This window comes from Lipotes vexillifer, unplaced genomic scaffold (assembly GCF_000442215.2).
Source record: "Lipotes vexillifer unplaced genomic scaffold, Lipotes_vexillifer_v1.1 scaffold365, whole genome shotgun sequence".
NCBI classification, from domain to species: domain Eukaryota; kingdom Metazoa; phylum Chordata; class Mammalia; order Artiodactyla; family Lipotidae; genus Lipotes; species Lipotes vexillifer.
In genome coordinates, this window is record NW_006781263.1 from 2792520 (window position 1) to 2815346 (window position 22827).

A 22827-nucleotide genomic window follows, 5' to 3' on the forward strand; every position below is an offset into this window, starting at 1 on the left:
GGCAGGGTGAAGCTGGCTGAGTCAATTTCCTGCTCTCTAACGTAAGGGTAACAACCCTGCTTCAGAGGGCTATGGACTAAATAAGCTAATATGGTTTCAACCAGCAGTTTTTTTTTGTTGTTGTTGTTTTTTTTTTTTAGCCGCACCACATGGCTTGTGGGATCTTAGCTCCCTGACCAGGAATTGAACCTGGGGTCACAGCAGTGAGAGCGCCGACTCCTAACCACTGGATTGCCAGGGAATTCCTTGACTTTTTAATGCCGTCCTGCTCACTTCTTGTATACCCTGGGCTAAGGTAGAATTTACTTGCCCTAATGGTTGAGGGCATGCATTGGCTTTCTTGTTGAACCTTGCAAAGTTTAGGGGCTCCTAAAAAGAGACATTCACCACCCTGGGGCCTCATTTGTCTGGTGGTGCCAGCCTTCCCCTCTGCTGACAGCCACTCTGCCTCCAGTTTCTGTCTGTGATCGTTAGTTTTTGACTTTGTGAGGCTGCCATGTTCTGGATCTTCCTCCCATCTTTTCCTCTGGTCCCAGAAATTCTTCTCAGCTCAGAAAAACATGGAGATTTCATGTGCTCATTCTCAGAATACGAGACCCAACCACAAAGTCTGCTCAGCTGGATAACATGAGAACAACAGGTCACAGCAGTGGTTCTCAAAGTAGGGTCCCTTGACCCAGCGTCAGCATCAGCTGCAAATTTGTCAGAAATGTGAATTCTTGGGCCCCAAAACAGATTTACTGAATCAGATACTCTGAGGGCAGGACTAAACAATTTGTATTATAACCAGCCCTCCAGAGGAGTCCTGTAAAGTTTGAGAGTCATGGTGAAGAGGATATAGGCAGCAGAGGATATAAACAGCAGAGCTTTCTTGGGGAAATCTACACTAGTCTTAAATCCCTCTCCCCATGTGCAAATGGGAGTTTGGGAACTTACCTTAAGACAAACAGGTTTTCCGATATTGGTCCTATGTATGCTATGGGAAAAAAAAAAAAAAACTACACGTTCATGAAATTTTTAAAGCAAATGAATATGCTAGACTTGGCAAATTTTTTCCTACCTGTCCTTAGTGCTTCAGCTAAGAAGAAAGAAAGAAAGAAAGGAAGAAAGGAAGAAAGAGAGAAAGAAAGAAAGAAAGAGAGAGAGAGAGAGAGAGAAAGAAAGAAAGAAAGAAAGAAAGAAAGAAAGAAAGAAAGAAAGAAAGAAAGAAAGAGAGAGAGAGAGAGAAAGAGAGAGAGAAAGAGAGAAAGAAAGAGAGAAAGAAAGAAAAATGGTTGTTAAACTTTTAAGCCACATGACCTGGAAAAGACTCCACCTGCTGACAGTGGATCTGACCACACTGCAGGCAATAATAGGCTGGCTAACCTGCCTTTATTTGCTTTCTGCTCAAGATAAACATTTATCACTGGGCGTATTGACTAACACCATATCACTTCCCTCCTTACACTTTCACAAAGGGAGCAGGCTTCCCTTGGGAACTCAAACCTTTGTGGGGCTCAAGACCCCAAGTGCTACCGTGGTTATGAAGCGCTGTGGGATGCAGGGAGGTGTGGGACCCCCTCTGCCAAGGAGAGGCCAGCTGCTACCCTCCAGAGCAGATCTAAGGATTAGCAGATGCTCTGCCCAGGGGAGCCAATCAGGGAGCAAGACGGTTGCTAAGTGTGATGCGGGGGGCCACCGCAGCTGCCTAAGGGCTCTAGAAAGTGGCTTTGCCCAAGTGCAGGTCTCTACTCCAGATGCCTACATTATGCCTGCCCTGGGAAATAGTCTGCAAACAAGCCTTCCATGTTTTGAAGTTTTGCTTTGTTTTTTCTTTCTTTTTTTGCCAATGATGGGAAGTCAGGTCTAGAGAAAAAAACCAACAATATTGGCTTGATTTGCAAGTTACAAAAGGCATATTGAAGAGTCACTATGGTCTGTGAAAGTTTTAATATTTGAGGTTTCCTCAGTTCCAATCTAGAAGTGGGGGAGGGGTATAAATGAGAAATAAGTGGGTAAATAGGTTTTTATTCACCACCAACACTTTCTCTGATCTTTTGTTCGGTTGATAACCATTCCTGTAGCTAATAATGTAATGTTTGAATCTATACAGCTGGTGAATTAAATTATATTTTAAGATCGTGCACCTTACGAAAAGTATTCTTTGTTTTTTTTTATTAAACATAGTTTAAAGGGGTCAGTTCATGTTTATTTACACATAGCACTAACCCAACCTACTGTTTTCCACACAAATTGTTGTGACAATTATATTTAACATTTTCTTACTTGCCATCTGTTTTGGTCCTGGAGAGAACCTTGGTTATCTGTCCTTCAGGGAACTGATGTGGAAGGATGACTTTGGGGCTACACCTGTGAGTCCACGGACAGCCAGTGGGTGACATTAAGCTCACTGGCTGCAATTGTTTCTTTGTGTTTTTCTGCAGATATTTTCTCACTTAAAAACGTAAAAGTCATCCTTTTTAAAAAACTGAGCAAAAGTGCTTTTTTCCAACCTTTGATTTTGAGATAACTGTAGATTCATATGCAGCTGTAAGAAATAATATGAAGAGATTCCATGTACCTTTTAGTCAGAGGTAATGTCTTATAAAATTATAAACTACAGCAACAGGATATTTACATGGATGGAGTCAAGACATAAAACATTTTCATCACCACGAGGACCCCTCCTGTTGTACTTTTACAGGCAAAATCATGTGTTTCCCATCCTAGCCTCTCCTTCACCCCTGGGAACCATTAATTTGTTCTCCATTTCTATAATTTTATCTTGTCAAGAATGTTATATAAATGGGATCACATAGTATGCAATCTCTGGAAATTGAATTTTTCCCCTTCAGCATAATTCTCTGAAATGCATGCAGAGCATTGCATGTATCAACATTTTGCTCCTTTTTATTGCTGAGTAGTATTCCATGGTACAGACGTACCACTTTTTATTTAACAATTCACTTATTGAAGGACATCTGGGTTGTTGTGGTTTTAGGCTGTTGTAAATAAAACTGCCATAAATATTTGTGCAGAGATTTTTGTGTGAACATAAGTCTTCACTCCTCTGAGATAAATGTCCAGGAATAAAACTGCTGAGTCATATGACAGTAGCATGTTTAGCTTTCAAAGAAACCACTGAATTGTTTTCCAGAGTGACTACAGCATATTACCCTCCCACCAGAAATCCACAAGTGATTCATGTTCTCTACATCCTTACCAGTATTTAGTATTGTCACTATTTCACATTGTGGTTTCAATTTGCATTTCTCTAATGGCTAATGATCTCCCTAATCCCAATTGATTCCCACATGCTTATTTGCAATCTGTATATCCGCTTCTATCTTCTATGAAATGTCTCTTCAAGCCCTTTTTTTTTTCTTTTAATAGGATTGCTTGTTTTTTTACTGCTGAGTTTTAAGAGTTCTTTACATATTCTACAATACTAGTCCCCTTGGACAAGTGGTTTGCAAGTATTTTCTCCAGGCTGTAGCTGTGGTTTCATCCTCTTAACAGGGGCTTTCACAGAGCAAAAGTTTTTAATTTTGACAAAGTTCAATTTATAAATTTTTCCTTTTATGGATCATGCTTTCGGTATCAAGTGTAAGAAGTCGTTGCCTCATGCTAAACCCCTAAGATTTTATTTTATGTTTTCTCCTAAAAGTTTTATAGTTTTACATGTTTATTTAAGCCCATAATCCATTTTGAGTTAATTTTTTTCTAAGGTTTGAGACTCAGGTCAAGGTTCATATATCACCTATGGATGTCCAATTACTTTCGTACCATTTGTTGAAATGGTTCTCTTTGCTCTGTTGGATGACTTTGCAGCTTTGTCAAAACTCTTTGGGGCGTATTTTTGTGGGTTTATGTCAGGTTTTTTATTCTGTTCTCTTGATCTTTGTGTCTATCCCTCTGCTAATTCCTCAGCGTCTGGATTACTGTAGCTACAAATATGTCTTGAAATTTGATAAACTGATCTTTCCCACTTTATTCTTCTTTTTCAAAGTCATTTAAATTACTTTAATTCCTTTGCTTTTTCATATGCATTTTAGAATAATCTTGCTTATAGCTATAAAAAAAATCTTCTTGAAATTTTGGTAGGAATTTCATTAAACCTCTAAGTGAATTTGGGGAGAATTGACATCTTTACCATGTTGGGTCTTCCAATCCATGAACACAGTATGTATTCTCCATTTATTTAGATCTTATTGGTGTCTTTAATCAGTATTATGCAGCTGCCAGCATAGAAGTCCTGTATATGATTTGTTAGATTTATACCTAAGCATCTCTCCTTTTTTGGATAATTGTAAGTGGTATTGTAATTTAATTTTGTCATCCAGGTGTTCATTGCTAGTATGTAAAAATACAGCTAATTTTTGTGTGTTTATCTTCAACCTGCAGACTTGCTGAATTCACTTGTAAGTTCTAGGAGACTTTTTGTAGATTTCTTGGGATTTTCTATGTAGATAATCATGTTGTTTGCAAATAGAGGTAGTTTTACTTCTTCCTTTCTGATCTGTATGCCTTTTATTTACTTTTCTTGACTTATTGCACATGCTAGAAGCTTCAGCGCTAGGTTGAATAAGAACAGTGAAAGTGAACATCCTTACCTTCTTCTCAATCTTAGGAGAAAGCTTTCAGTCTTTTACCATTAGGTATAATGATAGATGTAGATTTCTGTAAATGGTCTTTATGAAGTTAAGGATATGCTTGTCTATGCCTATTTTTCTGAGAGTTTTTACCATGAATGGGTATTGAATTTTGTCAAGTACATATTTTACATAGATTTATATGATCATGTGATTTTTTTCTTCTTTGACCTGTTATTGGAGTGAATTACATTGATTTTCAAATCTTGAACCAGCCTTGCATTTCTGGAGTAAATCCCATTTGGTCATGGTCCACAATTCTTTTTATATATCACTGTATTCTATTTGCTAATATTTTGTTAAAATTTTTTTGTCTATATTCATGAAGGACATTGGTTTGTAGTTTTCTTTCTGAAATGTCTTTGTCTGGTTTTGGTATCAGCGTAGTACCAGCTTCGTAAAATGAATTAGAAAGTATTTCTTCTCTTCTATTTTCTAGAAGAGATTAAGTAGAATTGGTATTAATTTTTCTTTACATATTTGGTAGCATTCTCCAGTGAAACTATCTTGGACTGGAGATTTCTTTTGTGGGGGAGTTATTAAATTACAAATTCAATTTCCTTCATAGTTACAGGGCTTTTCAAATAATTTATTTTATATTGAGTGAATTGTGGTAGTTTGTGTTTTTCAAGAAATTTGCTCATTTTGTTTAATTTGTCAAATTTATGTGCGTTGTTATTTGTAGCATTTCCTTCTACTTCTTTTGTTGCCTGCATGATCTGTAGTGATACCACTTGTTTCATTCCTGATATTAATAATTTGTGTTTTCTTTCTTTATCAGCATTGCTAGAGTTTCATCAGTTTCATTGATCTTTTCAAAGAACACACTCTTTTTTCATTGATTTTTCTCTATTTTCTATTTTCAATTTCATTGATTTTTTATCTTTATTATTTCCTTTCTTTTGTTTGCTTTGGATTTAGTTTCTATTCTTTCTCTAAGTCCTTGAGGTAAAAGCTTATATTATTGATTTGAGACTAACTCTTCTCTAATGTGTACAATTAATGCTATAAATTACCCTCTTAGGACTGCTTTAACTGTGTACAACGAATGTTGATATGTTGTATTTTCATTACTCAGCTCATTTTTATTTTGACTTGAGAATTCCTCTTTGACCCATTATTTAGGAGTCTGTTGTTTAGTTTCCAAGTATTTGAAGATTTTCCTGTTATCTTTCTGTTTTTGATTTCTACTTTTATTCCACTGTGTCCAGAGAACACACTCTGTATGATATCAAATCTTATACAATTTTTGAGGTTCGTTTTATGGCACAGAATATTGTCAAATTAGTATATGTCTCATGAGCTGTTGAAAATAATGTGCATTCTGTTGTTATTTGGTAGCGGATTCTGTAAATGTCAGAGATCCCAGGAATTGATGGTGTTGTTCAGTCTTTCTTTTTTTTTTTTTTTTTTGCTCAGTCTAGCTGAAGATTTGTCAGCTTTGTTGATCTTTACATAGAACCAAATTTGTATTTTGTTTCTTTTCTCTACTGCTCCTCTATTCTCTATTTCATTTATCTTCACTGTAATCCTAATTATTTTCTTCCTTCTGATTGCTTTAGACTTAGTTTGTTACCCTTTAGGTTATTGATTTGAGGTCTTTCTCCTTTTTTAATATAGACAAACACTGACAATTTTCAATATTTGCCAATATTTTAAGGGAAAAAAAAGACTATATACACACAGGTTTCAGCCTGTGACCTGAGATTTCATATCTCCCTTACAGCCTGGTTTCTCTAAATATGCAGGTCATGCATCCATTTTAACTGCTGAAGCAAGAAATAAATCATGTCCATGCTTTTTAAAATTAGTTATAAATTTGAATAAAATTAGAGTGGCAAGAAGAGAAGTTCCATTTCTGTTATATGTTCCTGAGGTTGACCTCCTAAATGTGGCCTTCCTCAAGAATGGTGAAGTCTCCTGAATGTAGATGTCATTCTACCCAGTCTTGGGTTTCCTTTCTCATCCACATCTTCCATGTTTCTCTTGTCCTTTTCTTCCCAGTACCTACTGGTCATACATTGCTTATTTGTTCACACAAACATTCATTCATTGATAAGTTCACTCACTCATTCACCGAACCAAAATTACGAAGTGGCTCGACAATCAGGTCTTGGTGTGTGAGGACATGTGAAATAACCTGAATCTTGACCTTGAGAAGCTCATGGTCCACAAGTGTCTCACTTGTCAGGAACCAGCCGCAGGAGCACAGGCATCCTGCCCTTGACACGTTACTTACTCCTCAGCCACAGGCCCCGTATGAGTAAGGTTGCTAGAATATGGGGCATAACAATAAAAAAGAGTCTTTGATTTTTTAACAAACTAACCAGAAGACATCTATTGAAGTGAGTGTAGAATCCTTTGGAACAGTCACCTGGAAAGGCTAAACTCTTCCTCTCTCGATGTTTACAATGGTTTAGGAATTTGCAGCACACCCATCAGTACCTTGGCCCTATCCCAGGGGTCACATGCCAAAGGATCTAAACATGCAGGAGGCTTCACCCTCTCTCTACCTGAAGGGATTCTCTGGTGCATTTGGGGCAGGCTGGAAGTTCAGGGGTACCAACACCACAGAAGTTGCCACTAGTCAAACAAAGCGGGGATTTGGTCAGTTAATACCCAGCTTCTCACCCCTGGAAGGAGGATTCTGAGGCATGATTTAGACAGTCATTCAGAAACTCCCCAATTGGTTTGAACCCTAAATTTGTAAATATTTTAAAACATAGTTGCTCACCATTCGTGTTTTAAAATATTTACATACTTATACATGCCTATATTATGAGCTAGAAGAATATACTGGTGAGCCCTCAGGGGTTGGGGCACAGAGGTGGTAAGGAGACTAACTTTTATCATTTTTTGGCAACTTGATTACCTGGATTTTAGGCTCAATTCTGCAGCTAGCTGTGTGACCTTAAGCAAGTTGCTTAACATCTCTGTAAAGTGGGGATAAGATAGTGACAGCACGTACCTTAGGGTTTATTGTGAGGATCATGAGAGCAAACACATGGCAAGTGTTTACAACAGTGTTTGGGACGGGTAAGCCTCTTCTAAAGGTGTTATCATTATTATCATTGCTCCTATGCATTTCATTTCTTTTTGTCATTTGGAAATTTGTACCATATTTACATATTTTTCAAAAAATGCATAACTTGAAAACTTCTGTAGACATGTGACAGGGTAGTTTTTGGACAAAAATCTATCAGAAATTATTTGCATTTGATCTGTGGATGCTATAGGATACTTTATCTGCACCCTTAACTTTATAAAGAATTTAAGAATACCATGATATTTTTTAGATCGTTAAATAACTTAAAGAGAGGAAAAGCTTTTGGGAATATACCAATAGCTGATTTTTCCGTTCGGCTCCCATGAGAAACTTCCTCTATGCCACTTTTACAATGTGCTCTTCATAATCATTTATTTCTTGTTTGGCTACTGGAGGGTTTTTGTTTGACTCTGATTTCTGTGTCCTAAGTAATTCAGGAAACAGTGATATCAGCCGTCTGCAAGCCTTTGCAAGGGAAAACCAATTACTTATCAGCTGAAAAAAAATTAATCATTCCCTAAAATCGTTTGCTGACACTGAAATCCACACTGGGTGCTTGTACTGAGTGGGGACCTGTAACCATATCATGTTCTGAAAAACAAATCAAAGCTTAGGAGCATTGGGGAAGTATGCGGAATAAACCACCCTGCCCCCGGCCTCCCCCAATAACACCACCAACAGATTACAGTAGCCTGGTGGAGCCATTTGGGGCCAGAGGTTGCTCCCATTCATTCTGTGGAAAGTAGCACCACACTCCCACCACACAGGCCACTTCACACCCCAGCGCGGCAGCTGTGTTTGAGCTGGCATTCACCACCTCGGAACAGCATTCAAGTAGAAAGACCTCACAGGGCTTTTTTTTTTTTTTTTTTTCCTTTAACTGGGAATCCGCAGAGTGCTGTATTGAAATATCAAACATTGGTAATCGTTTTAGCGGTACTGTTAGTTTGGATAAAATGTCTTTCCTATGGTAGCTAATTGCTTGAATATCTGCAAACTGATATCCTCTTTGTAGACATTTATGCTGTCCTCTTTTTATAACTTTATTTCATTTTCTGTTCATTTCTGATGTTGACTCAAAGGGCCTTTATCACCTCGCGCTGATAATCTGTGCTTTATGGCTGCTGGTGTGATTGGGAGCAGTTGAAGCTGCGTGCAAAAGTACACACATAAATATTTGAACAGGAAAAAGAAAGCCCGATGCGGGCCAAGAGAGAAATGCATTTCGACAAATAGTGCCGCTAGAGGGACCTTGACTCTAAACCAGGACCAAGCAAGGTCACCCTGTCCTTGTACCATCTGTCCGGTGGGTACAAGTGCCACGGCCGCTTCCAAAGAGCCGCGTCACTCCAGGCCAGACGACACAGGGTAGCCAGCCAGGGGCCACGCTGGCAGCCCTGGGACGTCATCGTGGTGGCATCTCTTCGCTCAGGATCACTCAAGTCATTCCCTCTGCACGGAATAGATTTGTTCTTGCCGGGAATTAAAGACCTGGGAGGTTTTAATGAGTTTCCCGGGCCGTGCATCTGGTCACCAAACCTTCTTGGGGGTTCCAGAGCCATGTTGCTGTGTGGCTGCCTTGCCCATTTTTGCGTGGGGGCCTGTCCCCCTTTTTCACGCTTCTGGTGAAGAGCTGAAAATAAGTGCAAAATGGCATTCGACTTAGAGAGGAAGGGCACCAAGGGAGCAAACGTGGAGGCAAACAGAGCAGCTCGTTGGGCAGCATAGCTGCTGCTGGCCGCCGTTGTCCCTGACAGCCGGGCGACACGCCACCACCTGTGTTTGCACACCAGCTTTCCCCGATCTGCGAGAAAATGGCCCGGCCAGTCACATGGCAGCCAGATCGGCCCGGCACCATGGGAATACAAAAGCGGAGCTTTTAGCAGAGTTAATCATTAATGCGCCTCTCTTTGTCTGGCCCGGAGTGCTGACAGCGCTTTGATAGCCGTGTTTGCCATGGGGGGTGCTGGGCGCAGCCAGGTACTAAAGAGCCCAGCTCCCCTCAGCGGGCCCACGGGCCTGAGCCCGACCTGCACGCTGCCCTCCACCTCAAGCTCCCAGCACACCCCTTGGGCTTGTTCCTGGACTCCCACCGTGAGGCCCGTGGGAGCCCCGCTAGCCAGGCTGGCAGAGGTATGGTAAGGAAAGCGTGTCACCCTCCAGGCCCCATGTGTTATCTTTCCCCCAACCAGAAAAACAAAGCAAAACGAAAAAGCTAAACTGAGTATGTTTTTGGTTTCTTTTAACGTGGGTCAGGGATGGACTACTTTGGTATAACAGCAAGCAGCATGGTATTCCCAAAACTTAGCGTAGAGATTCACCCATGGGTATATTCTGATATTTCCATCTCAGCAACTAAAATACAAGTGTCCCTGACAGCTTTTATTTTTTTTAACGGAAAATCCCATCTTAACAGCCTTAAAAGTAAGTAGCTCAGATGTCGAAAGACTGGAGTTAGGGTAAATGCAAACCATGTTAAGACCCCCTGGCTTCTGACTCTGTGAAGCTGGTCCTTCCCAGGAACAAGATATCAAGCCCCCCAAATCCCTGCTTTTGCCTCCAACCTGCTGAAAATGTCTTTTGGATTCCTGCAGTCAAATCACTGCCAGTCCCCTTGAAAACGTGATATAAACCATGAATGTCCCATTGTCCTTTAAGAACAATTGAAAATAAGCAAATCAAAAGTCCCATCTTTGAAGCCTGGCTTACAAAGGAAAAGAGATTTTTAAGTTTGGGGTCATTAAAAAGCAGAGCTTTTGTCTAGGAGTTGAGCACATGACAATCTTGCTGATGGCAGTTGATCGAATATGAAGACATTGTCAGTAAAGATATCAGCCTCAAAACATGGTCCTGCCATGTGTGCCCATGTCTTCCCTGGGCAGAGTCAAAATACCTTTGAAGATTTTATCCAATTGGTCTTTACAACATTTAGGGCATACTGGAGAATGACAAATTTTATTGCCATCCTTTTTTTTTTTAACAGATGAGGAAGTGAAAGTTGACCGGCTTTTGCTTCCTCATCTTGGAACTGTAACTACAGATGGATGATTGTGATGATTAGAATCCCAGAAGGATTAGACTGTGCGACCCATGTCTTAGGCAGGCTCACTGATTGTCTTTTTGTTTTTTGTTTCTTTTCCACGTTGCACCCTGCGTCTTACTGCCTGGCTTTACTCTTAAGGAAATTGTTTAAATCCCTCTTAAGTTTCTTGGTCACCTACTATGTACTACAGAGCATTTAGCTCTGGAGGGAATGTAAGTAGAGACAATATGGTTCCAGCCACCAAGAACCAGCTCAGGAGAAAAGTCACACAGTGCAAATAAATCCAGCACCAGAGGAAAATGAGGGCAGCACTTAACTGACGCAAGATGAAATGCCCAAGTCCTGGCATCCTGGGAGAGCTTTGCCCCAGATCTGAGAACCCTCCACAGAGAGGAAAAGTGGGTGATTTCAGAACGCCTGGACGTTAGAATGTGGAGAGCATCCAATTCAAATAATGTTATCAGTTTTAACATAATCAGCAGGGGCTGTGGTATAATCAGCCTTAGCTTTTAAAAATGCTTTCTGTCCAGGGAGCATGACCAAATTTTATACCCTACATTGTCCATTTCATCACAGTCTCATCAACCACTGATTTGTGGGTAAAGTTAGAGTCGACGCTACTATAAAAATCCATCTTCCTGTACTATGTGCATTTGGTGTAGGACATGGTCTTTCGTCTTTGCAAGGGGCAAAGCTGTTGGCTAATCATGCATTCAACCAAATATACTTCAATGTATGCAGGGAGCATAAGAGAAAAATATTCTGTTATTTTGGAGGCAGAATTATCTGACTTAAGATTTAACCACAAATTAAATGGTCATTTGGGGAAGATGATGGAGGTCGAATGATGCACTGATGATGATGTATTGATATTAACTGATGTTGACATTCCCCTGTCATTGTTGAAGTGGATTCAATCCATAGAGAAGGATGGATCTGTGGTGTGCATCATCCCATCTCCTGGGGGGAAGACAGAAGTCTTAGTTCACCCTAAATGCAACACTTAAATCAAGAACTTGAGTACAGGGACTTCCCTGGTGGCACAGTGGTTAAGAATCCGCCTGCTGATGCAGGAGACACGGGTTTGATTCCTGGTCCAGGAAGATCCCACATGCCACTGAGCAACTAAGCACATGTGCCACAACTACTGAGCCCTCATGCCACAACTACTGAAACCCACGCACCTAGAGCCTGTGCCCCACAACAAGAGAAGCCACTGCAATGAGAAGGCACGCACCACAAGGAAGAGTAGCCCCCATTCGATGCAACTAGAGAAAGCCCGTGCATAGCAGTAAAGACCCAATGCAACCAAAAATAAATTTAAAAAATTAAATTAAATTAAATTTTTTTAATTAAAAAAATAAGTTAAAAAAAAAAAAGAATTTGAGTACAGGTGGTTTATTTGGAATGTGATTCCAGGAAGCAGGGTGAGGGGAAGAGAAGTGAAAAAGGGAAGGGGGGGTGTGTTGATCAGGTTACTGCTGTGAAGCCTGGCGCTTAACCTGGGAGGGCACCTGGATTATTTGCCCACGAACTCCTGCCCTCCATGGGGGTACAAACTGTCTGGCAGTCTGAGCACCCCACGAACAGGGGTACACATCCCTCTGTTCAGAGAACACCCCCGCCCCCCAGAGGAAGCGTTCACCGTGTAGGAGAGCTGTCTGCAAGTGACCTCTGCGGAGCCAAAGGGCGATGGGCAGGGGTGTGCAGCCAGGACAGACTTCACTGAAGCAGAAGTGGAGGGAGAGAAGGGAGGCTGGCACTTGAGGCCGACTGAGGTCAGCACGGCTTATCAGCAGAGCCCTAGTCATGGACACCATTAAACACAGGATAATCAAATGCCGCTTCTCAGAGGAGACACAGTTCTCTTTGGTGCCTTCTGTTGCAATGCAGGCACATTCGAACATGAAGAGTCAGGCTCCAAAAGACCCAGATGTCCAAGTAATTTACTTTAAAACTGCAAGAAAGCCATGGTCAGCTCTGGGAGGGTCCCCTGCAAAGGGTTTGCTTGTGCCTACTTGGGCCGTATGCTTCCCCATTGGAGCTCATTTGCCCAGAGCTTGCGGGGAGCTCACTTGGCTTGGCTGTGGTCGTTTTGGAATGAAGAGCCCAGAAGTAGAGTAAATGCATTTATTTATTTGTGTTCATAGTGTGTCTAGAGTCCTGATGCCTCTCTTTGCATGGCCACTTTTCTGCCTTCTGTTCAATGCAGCCAAGCCCCTTGCAGCAACTCAAGCCTTAGGGCAGTGAGTCTGAGTGTGGTCCCTGGACCAGCAGCATGAGCATCACCTAGAAACTTCTCAGAAATGCAAATTCCAAGACTCCACCCAAGACCTACTCATTCAGAAACTCTTGCTGGGGGCCCAGGCATCTGTGTCTTAACCAGCCTACCAGGAGACCCTAAGGCGGGTGACAAGAGCACCATCAGGGGTGCTGTTCCAGGGGCTCTGCTTTGACGACCTCTGCCCCCACTCCCGTCCCCCACTATTCTCAGTTTTATATATTTTTTCCTGCATATCCCTCAGTTTTCAAGTATGTTCAAAGTTACAATATCAAGTTACTAACAGCTTTCCAAAAGGAGAGATTACCCTGATGGTACTGTACACATCCCCCATTAAAAACTAAGCAAACCAAACCCCAAAACCACTTGGAAACATGAAATCCTGGGTGACACAGTCGTTTGGGATGCCCCCCCTGCCCTCGCATCTGACTCTAACAGCCCGAAGGCGGTCTGTTTGTCCTGGGAGAGTATTTTCTTCCCCATGTCCTCTCTGGACCAATCTTGAGCACAAGAAGGGTCAAAAAAGTCCTTTCTCCACATGGAGCAGAGTGGAATTCAAGCAGATTCGGGGATGTGTTCGGGGCAGTGAGGAGGGAGACGAGGTCAAAACTGCAGCACCGATCCCCCTTCTACCAACCGGACCATATGCTCTGTGAATGGTTGGGGGGGAACCTGCGTTTTCTCATTCCCCCTCCCCTGAGGTCTGTGTGCCTCTCAGGATGTACGTGTCTCACCCTGGGTTTTGGAAAGATGCCCTGAATACACAATGGCTCTGAAATGCAAACCGATGCATCTCCCGGCACTCCAGGTCAGCTGAAGACCCATTATCTATCCCAATGGCAGGAAGACTGGCCCCTTGCAGCCACTGAAAGGAACAATGTCAGTCTCAAGGGGGGCCTCTTCTGATGGGATTTTTAACGATATGTTTGGCTATACAGGCATTGCAGGTTGGGTTCCCTGGGAAGCAGACACTGAGATGGAAACTAGCAGGATGTTTATTAGGGAGTGAGCTCTACACCGGGGCAGAGGGAGCCCTCCAAAGCCTTAGCTGTCCCCATGGGTTGGCCTTCCAAGTGGCTCCCACGGGGACAAGGAGGCTGGCCTGCACCTCAGTGTTGATTAGACTCTGGGTGGGAGATGCCCTTGGGAAGGGGCAGGGGCCGCAGATAAGGCCTGCCCTGGAAGGAACCCTCTGGGATGCATCCCAGGTCCAGCAGCACGGTGGAGTCTGCCTTGTCTGTTGACTTAAGGACAGACCCTCACAGCAGAGGAACCCTGCATCATTCTGATCTCCACTCACGATTTTGGACAAGCTTTTGGAAAATCACCTAATGTTTTATTCTTATTGAAAAAAACAAAAAACACAAATCAGCTAAAAAGTAAGACTTCATTTTCCCTAGTTTTAAAAAAAGCACAAAGAAAGTATACTCTTGTGCCTTTTGTTGCAGCAATTACCTTCCCCACAGAAGGACTTATTTCTCAGGAAATAAGTCCTTATTCTTATTTCTTAGGACTTATTTCTTAATTTTCTCCCTCAATAGTCAAGTGGAGGGAATTCCCTGGAGGTCCAGTGGTTAGGACTCTGCGCTTCCTCTGCAGGGGGCCCGGGTTCAATCCCTGGTCAGGGAACTAGGATCCTACAAACCACGTGGCATGGCCAAAAAAAAAAAAATAGTCAAGTGGAGGATAATTTCTTATTCTCTGTCTCTATTAGTCCCCAGAGAAACATTTCAAACATAAACATACATTCTGGATATTTTCATGCCACATCCAGATTTGAAAGTTTACCTGTGATGGGTTTAAGGGTTGCTTGTCAACGATTTAAGATCCTTAAAACCATTAACCCATTCATAACAGCAGACTGGGATAGCTCAAGTGCCCATCAGTGGTGAAGGGATAAACATGGTACATCCAAGCCTTGGAATGCTACACAGCAAGAGAAAGAAGGGATTGTTGATACATGTAGCAACATGAATGACTCACAAACATTACACAGAATGAAAGAAATCTGGCTCAAAAGACTACATACAGTGTGATTCCAATTATATGAAGTTCTAAAGCAGAAAAAACTTACCTCTGGTAAAAATAGTAGTAGCCTTGGGAAATGACTCACAACAAGATAGACTGGGAAGGGGCAGGAAAGAACTCTCTGGGTTGCTAGAAATGTTCCACCTTGACAGGGACTTGGCTTACACAGATGCCTACATTTATCCAAATTCAGTTAATGGTAAATGCAAGGTTAGTGCCTCCCACCACAGGTAAACCTTTACCTTAAAAAACTGCAAACAGATATTGAACTCTAGTCATAATAAAATGCATGCTAACATGTTCAGGGGTGAAATGCATGCGTATGTAAAACTTATTTCAAAATTCATCAAGAACGATGGTGGATAGGGAGACGGTGTGTGAGAAAGTAAAGGGGAACGCCAGTAGTCGCGGGATCTGGGTGGTGGGTGCATGGGTGTTCATGGAAAAGCTCATCCCACTCTTCCTTGCATTTGAAAATGTTCATTACATAATCCTGGGGAGGAAATCATTAAAAATAAGTTTACCTCTCTCCCATTCCTGAACTTACCCATCCTACTGTTTAGCGCAATCCCTGAGCCATGATGGCAAAACCCTTTTCTTCTGCACAAGACACTTGGGAGGCTTTTACACTGGTGGTGGGAGAATTTCATGAACACTTTGGAAGTACGTCATTAAAGGCACTGCTTGGTGTGGACTGGAACCAAGCTGTGCATCTGTTTAGAAAGTGTTGGGTCACGCCCTACAGCTGGACCATCTTGAGACCAGCACAAAAAGGGAGTTTCTTCCATCATCTCTGGACATGTACAGAGTGTACATCTCTGCATCCAGTGATGAGAAAGCCTAGTGGAGCAAACTCATGGGCTATGTTCCGTGTCTTGAAGTAAAATAATTCTCACTTGTTATAGACTGAATATTCATGTTCCCCTAAAATTCACCTGTTGGAGCCCTAACCCCCAAGGTGATGATATTTAGAGGGAGGGTTTTGGGGGGATAATTAGGTTTAGATGAGGTCATGAGGGTGGGGTCTCCATGACGGGATTAGTGTCCCTGTAAGAAGAGATCAGAGACCTTACTTTCTCTCTCTCTGTCCTCTCTCTGTGTCCCTCCCACGTGATGATACTGAAAGCCAGGAAGAGAGCTTTCACAGGCACAGAGTCTGCCAACACCTTGGTCTTGGACTTGCAAGCCTCTGGAACTGTGAGAAATATATGTCTATTGTTTAAACAACTGAATCTATGGCATTTTGTTATAGCAGCCTAAGCAGACTAAGACATCATTGTTCTGAACCAACTTCCAGATTCAGGCTCATTCTAAAGACCAGGCTTCACTAAATGGCCTTAAGATGTTTCATTGTTTTACCCATTGGTATGTTACACGACATCTTTGTTCCTGGTTCTACAAGGTAGTGGTGAGGACACGTGTCCCAAGGCACATCCACCACGGACAGGGGAGTGTCCAGGAGAAAAGGAGTGGGATGGGCAAAACAACCCAGGTCTAATGTCCTGGAGGGGATGCTGGTTGGTTGGAGGAACTTCCGAAAGATGCAGCATGTGAGTGGGGAGGAAGCCAGAGCTGCTACTGCCTTAGACACAGGTTTATAGAGGTCAGAAGGGGAGGAGGGCACACGGTGGAGAACCTGTGCCCTTGGAAAGCTCGACGGGGAAGGGTGAAGGGGATAGTGACAGTAAAAACTGCTAATATTTACTAAGCTTTTATTGGTGCCCAGAATGACTCTATAGACTTCACACTTAATTCTTAGAGCTCACAAAAAATTCTATGAAATGGGTGATTATCACCTCCATCTAACAGACCAGGAAACGGAGACTCACAGAGATGAGCAGGGCTCAGTGTCACGCAGCTGCCACGTGGGTGGAGGGGACCCTGACTGGGGCTGGACCTCCCAGGCCCCCATGTGAGCCCACCATACAGCCCTGACCCTTGGCTTCCCCTGTGGTCAGTGGGGCTCATGATGGCTGCCCAAGAGGGGGCTGGGGGATTCAACGGGATGGGGTGAAGAGCGTGAAGGTGTTTTGGAAAATGAAGATCTCTCCAAACATTGGAAGCTGTGATAGTTGTTCTCATCTCTTCTATGGAAGACAGGTTACTCTTTGATCAGCTGGTAGAGCATCCCAGACATGGCGCCGTGGAAGCTTCTCTAAACCAAAGGGGACTAGTGGCCGCTGGTCACACAAGTGGAGTTGAAGCCTCAGATGCTCACTGGCATGAGTCACGGTTTTGCAGGCAGGTGACACTGGCAGTGAAATGCTGAGAGGATCTACAAGAACACCTGCCTCCCAGGGAGGCCCCAGCCGCTCATCTTCCACAGCTGTCCCCTCAGCGGCCGGAAGCGCCCAGATGAAGCTTGACAACCTCATCCATCTTCAGTGTGAGGGAGCGGTGCTGCGCTGGCTCTTCAGTGGGCGCCTCGCCCTCTTGATCGTGGCAGCTGCCTTTCCAATGTGGCCCCCTGTCCTCACTTAGAACATGGATGGTGAGGAGGGAAAAGAGACCCCCAGGCTGCTTGGGGCCATCTGCTCCATCCTTGTTTACAGATCTCCTCGTCCCCACACCTCCCCACCACACCCTGCCATGCTGGGCACCAGGAGCCTTCTGCATGCTCAGCAGATGTTTTGCCCATGCTGTCTTCACAGGTTCACAGGCAAAGCTTTATTCTTTCCCTTTTTTGATACCAAGAACCTCCAAACAGCTCTCCAATCGGCTGCATGCTGCTAAGAACACATTCCCTCTGCAAACAACAGTTTCATCTGCAGCTGTCCTCAGACCTGATCCCCTTCCTCGGTGCCCCACCCCCAGCCTCTTGCCAAAAATGTCCTCAGGAGAATGACAGAAACTGAAGCTGAAGATGCATGTTTTTACCAAGTTCTGCAGCCTCTTGAAACTCAACGGGGACCTTTGTGAAGCTCCGGCTCACCCAACATGGGGGGCCTCTGATTTTCCCACCATGTGGTGGCCCTGGTGCCTAAAAGGGTCATTCTTGCCATTGAAAAAACCCAAGAGAAATTCTAGGAAACTTGAATCACCTGAGTGTAACCTCTCTGTCCTATACCTATAGTTGTCTTTTCTTCCTGACTCTAAGACCTGGGTGTGAAAGTGTTTCCTCTGTGATCAGAGACGTCAGTGAAGCCCAGGATGCCCAGACAGGGAATATTTCAGAGAAGGAAGACTGTAAAGAGGCCAGGAAGGTGTGTGGAGATGATACGGAGAGGCCCAAAGCCATAATTCTTATGCCAACCTTGAAATGGCTGCCATCTTCCCCTGTGCCGTGGACGAGCCTTCCCATCCACTCCTGCTTTGGAACTCTCATTCCTTCTCTCCATCACTATCCATCACAATCCGAACCTGGGCCTTGACCCTCCCCTCTTAGGGCCAATCGGCCCTGGAGGCTGAGCTATAGGCTTGGGATTGACATCTTATTCAGTCCAAGGAAGCTTTCTTTTTTCTCTCATGGATGCTGTCATTGGCCTATTTGCAAAGGGCATAAAAAGAAAAATATGGATAAGATCAGAGTCATCCATTCTCAACACTGGAAAACCAGCTTTAAACCCTGTCCTATAAATGGAGTGACTCTATTTTTGCTTTGGGATACAATAGACAGAACATGACAATATCTGTCACTCTTGGACCTGGTGAAATGGACAAAGCACTGGGCTTTGAATAAGGACATGTGGGTTTGAGTTCCAGCTTTGCCAGTGGCCAGTGTTTTGGGAAAGTCACCGACCTTTCTCTTTAAGTACCTCAAAAATAATAGACATAATCATAGTAGCCACCACTAATGTCACCTGTGCGTCTCAGTTAATCTTCACACGTTGGGAGGTAGGTGTCTAGGGTTCGGGTGTGAAAAACTAAGGGCAGTGGGGCAGTAGGGGACAGGATATTTAGGGATCTGCCATCCCCAGGGGTCCTTCTGTAACCACACCCCAGGAAAGCACTGATCAGTCTCACAATAGAAACCACCAGCGGTCAACAAGAGGCACTTGCCTTCCAGCTGTCAGCCTCGACAGCAGCCCTCAATGTGCTCCACTCAGCAAAGGGGGAGACACACACCCATGTCTTTGGATTTGCGCTGCTGCCCCAGACCCAGCCTCCCCTCGCATCTCCATCCTGCTTTGCTGCATGTCCAGCTGGTGCTCTGCTCCACATTCTTGTCTTTTCTGAAGGCTCCTCTCAACAAAGGCCCTGTTCTCCACCCAGGCTTTGCTATTTCAAGTAAGTGCTTCTCCTGGTTCAACACATCTGTGGTGGTTTGTGCTGTGCCAGTTCAATTTACCTGAGAATTATTTACAGAATCCCCTCCCCTGTATTGCTCTGGGGTAGAAATGGCCCAACGAGAAACTTGCACAAGGTCTGAGCTGCAGAAGCAAAGCACTGACCGTTACCAAGGGGGTGGATAAAACAGACACGACGATGGACAGAACTGCCTGGTGGGGCTCGGCTTGTCCTGATTCTACTCTGTGTCCAGCTCAGCTTCCAGACTCTCAACTCTGCTGACCAAGAACCAGCTTGGGTGCCTAGAGTGGTAGCTACACAGAGAAACAGCTTCCCCTAGATCTTTCCCCAAACTCCTCCACCACAATCCTCTTCTGTGGCCGGTCATGCTTGTCTTTTCTGATGGACTGGCTGGGGATGCTTCTCTGATCTTCCCATCCCCCTTCCAAATCTTCAGTCCCCCAGCTGCTCCCAGAGGCGTGGTAAGTCCAATCCTCTCCCGTTAGCATCCACTATAGCCCTGCTTCCTGCCCATGCAACACCCCCAAGGCTTCCCAGGACCACCAAACAGGAATAGTAAAGAACATCACGAGATACCCTGGGTACAAAAGAGAATTTATTTTACTGAACTGTTTTTATAACAGAAAGCTCCATCTTGGGTTATTCTTGTCACTGCATTCTTCAAAACGCAGAAATCCCTTCATGAGACCAGCAGAAACATTTCTCAGTGCCTTACTTTCTGAAACCTTCCGGGTGATCCGTCAGGACAAAATAGACCTGAGGGCTAAAGCCTAAATCAGGAACTTTCCCCGCAGAGATTAATGATTCCTGACACGTGCAGCTCTCCATAAATGTCAAACGATGTCACAAAATTCGAAAATGATAATTACCTAAATTCACTCTCAACATCAAGGGCTGGCAAAAGAAAGGGCCGATGGGAAATGAAGAAAGAGGAGTTACAAAATCAACTGAGCCAGAAGACACCTCCCCCGAGAGGCAAGGAGGTGGGTTATGAGAGGAGACGGTGGACCCTTTTGAAGTATTCTAGAAGCAACGCCCAGGGTCTAGGTGGCCAGCACCCAACCTGCAGTGGCTGTAAAGAGAGTGTGTCAGGTGACAGGTGGGCTCCCACACTCCTGGGTGACCTTACCTGGTGCACGGGGAGGGGCCTTGAGGAGCAGGATCAGGAAACAGGAAGGAATTAAAATGTCTCCTACCAGCCCTGGAGATAAACCTTTTATAGGGGCAGGCTGAGCAAGAATTTTTTTTCAAAGTTTGTCCCAGAAGAACAAAGAAGTCATTCTATTCCTCTGTTACATGGTGGGGTGGCGGTGGAGGCAGAGGGAGGAAAGTTCTACTCAGAGCTTTCAGGAAACTAAGGCAGCCTTTGAAATTCCCATCTGGAATTTAACCACCAACATTTGTATCTGCTCGGTGACGCCGGGACACCCAGAAACCCCAAAATGGCTGATGGGACGGAGCCACAAGCCGCCCCACATGGCGCAGATGAGTGATGCCGAGAGCAGATGCCAGGTGGGGAGCCCCGGCCCCGGGCATGACACCGGCAGAGGCAAGTATGTAAAGAGGGACATTCTAAGGTGACAGGAGTTTGGGTTGCCCAGCGCATCCAGGAGACTGGAGGGAGATGAGACGGATTTAGAAGGAGGGGTCACATGGTGAGGGACTCACAGGTCCTATAAGGAGGGCAGACTTGGTCCTGAGGGCCCTGGGCTTCATCCACCGACTGTTGGCATCCTTTACGTGATCGGGCCTGTTTTTGGAGGCCAGATTTGCTCAGAAATAATAGCACTACTATTTCATCCCTGAGTTTTTAAATTGTACCCCCAAATCTTGAGGCTCCAAGTGTCATTCCTCTTTGGAATTAGCTTGTTAGCAGAGGTCCAGTCCTCTGGTCCAGTCCAGATTTATGGAACATCTCTCCCTGAGAGGTCTGGCAGAGCAGAGGGGCTGGGCTCCCCGACCCAAGCTATAGAGGGAGGTTCCAAAGGTGAAGCAGCACAGGACCGCTGCCCTGAGTCAGAGCCCCAGGGGAGCCAGAGCTTGTCCAGAGCTCAGCTTGGGTGAAGACGGAGGAAATCTCAGTAACCGAAGACATAAAAGCCCACTTGCAGGGTATCCTGGAGCCGAGGCCCTTCATCCGCACAGGGCAGATGCAGATCATCTCTGCCATCACAGGAGGTCCTACAGGACGGAGCCACCCTGGACACTGACCTCTCACATCACAAGCGATACAAAACACACACATGTTTGAAATCATCTCCCCACACCCCACGTCGCCTGTTGTTTTTCAACAAACAGGGAATTCTGGAAAAATTCTGGTATCCGGGGACCCTATTTTAATTGGCCCGTTTGATGTCCAGGAGCCCAGTCTCCTTTTCTTACCTTGTTCATACAGGTGTGTTCATGTTCCATACGTGTCTTACATGTGCGTGTGTATCTACATGTGTGTGTACTCACACAATAAAGCAGGGCTCTCTTTCATGCTTCATCCGAGGCCGAACTAAACCATTTCCTTTAAACAAGCTGAAACATTTCTCATAGCTTCCAGTGAGGAGGCTGAGCTAGCTCACGGCCCAGGCAGCGCGTAGTGTTGAATATGCTGGCAATCCTCCTAGGGCCTCTCCGGACCTTGTCTCTTTTCTGTTCTGAACACAGTAGAGTTGCAGCTTGGGGATTCTGAAGCAGGGGTGCAGGGCACAAGTACGGCTCAAAGTAACCCCTGGAAAATCTCTGAAATGACCCTGGAAGGTGATGCTACATTGAGTCTCGCTATGTACACCTCCACCTGTTCCTCCTCCAGCACTAGAAAATGGTCACCTCTTCACCCAGCAGCTGGGGAAGGATGGGCTGGAGGTCCGGGATCCATCTGTCCGAAACACAAGAATCCTAATAGCTGGTAAAGCAGCTCCTTCCTGGAGAAACAGGTGGGGACCCCACCCAAGGGAGCAGCAAGGCTGCAGGAGGACAGTAGTCAAGGCAAGACAGGGACCTCAACCGAGGGCGCAGGACTCAGAGACGCCAAGGGCACACAGGACGTGCCACCACCGTGCTGCTGCTGTGCCAGCCGCCCACGTAGAAGCACAGTCACCCTCACATCACACCCCCCTGCCTCCCAGAGCCAAACTCCTGCCAGGCTGCTGGGCTGGGTCTCCAGAGTCCCGGTTGCCGGGCATCCACGTGGGCAACGTCGGCACCACAGAGGTAGAGCCTGCCCCCATGTCCTTCCTGTGCCGGCCCCGCCCCTCACCAGGTGGAGAGAGTATCTCCCTGTGACAAAGCAGGCGATGCCACTCTCAGCCTCAAGAGGAGATGAGTCCTTTGTTCCAAGTACCTGAAAACAGAAGTGGCACCAAGTCGACACTGCGGGGAGTAAGTTAAAGGGCAAGGGCACCAAGCCGGGTGTTCAGGGGCCGGGCCCAGCGCTCTGGGCGAGAATGCGCCGCCAAGCTATGTGATTCAAAGTTGCGTTTTGTTTTGTTTTGTTCCCGTAGCATGAGGGAGGAGACTGAGTGTCCACAGGAAGGTGATGGAGAACGGGATTGTTTCTGCA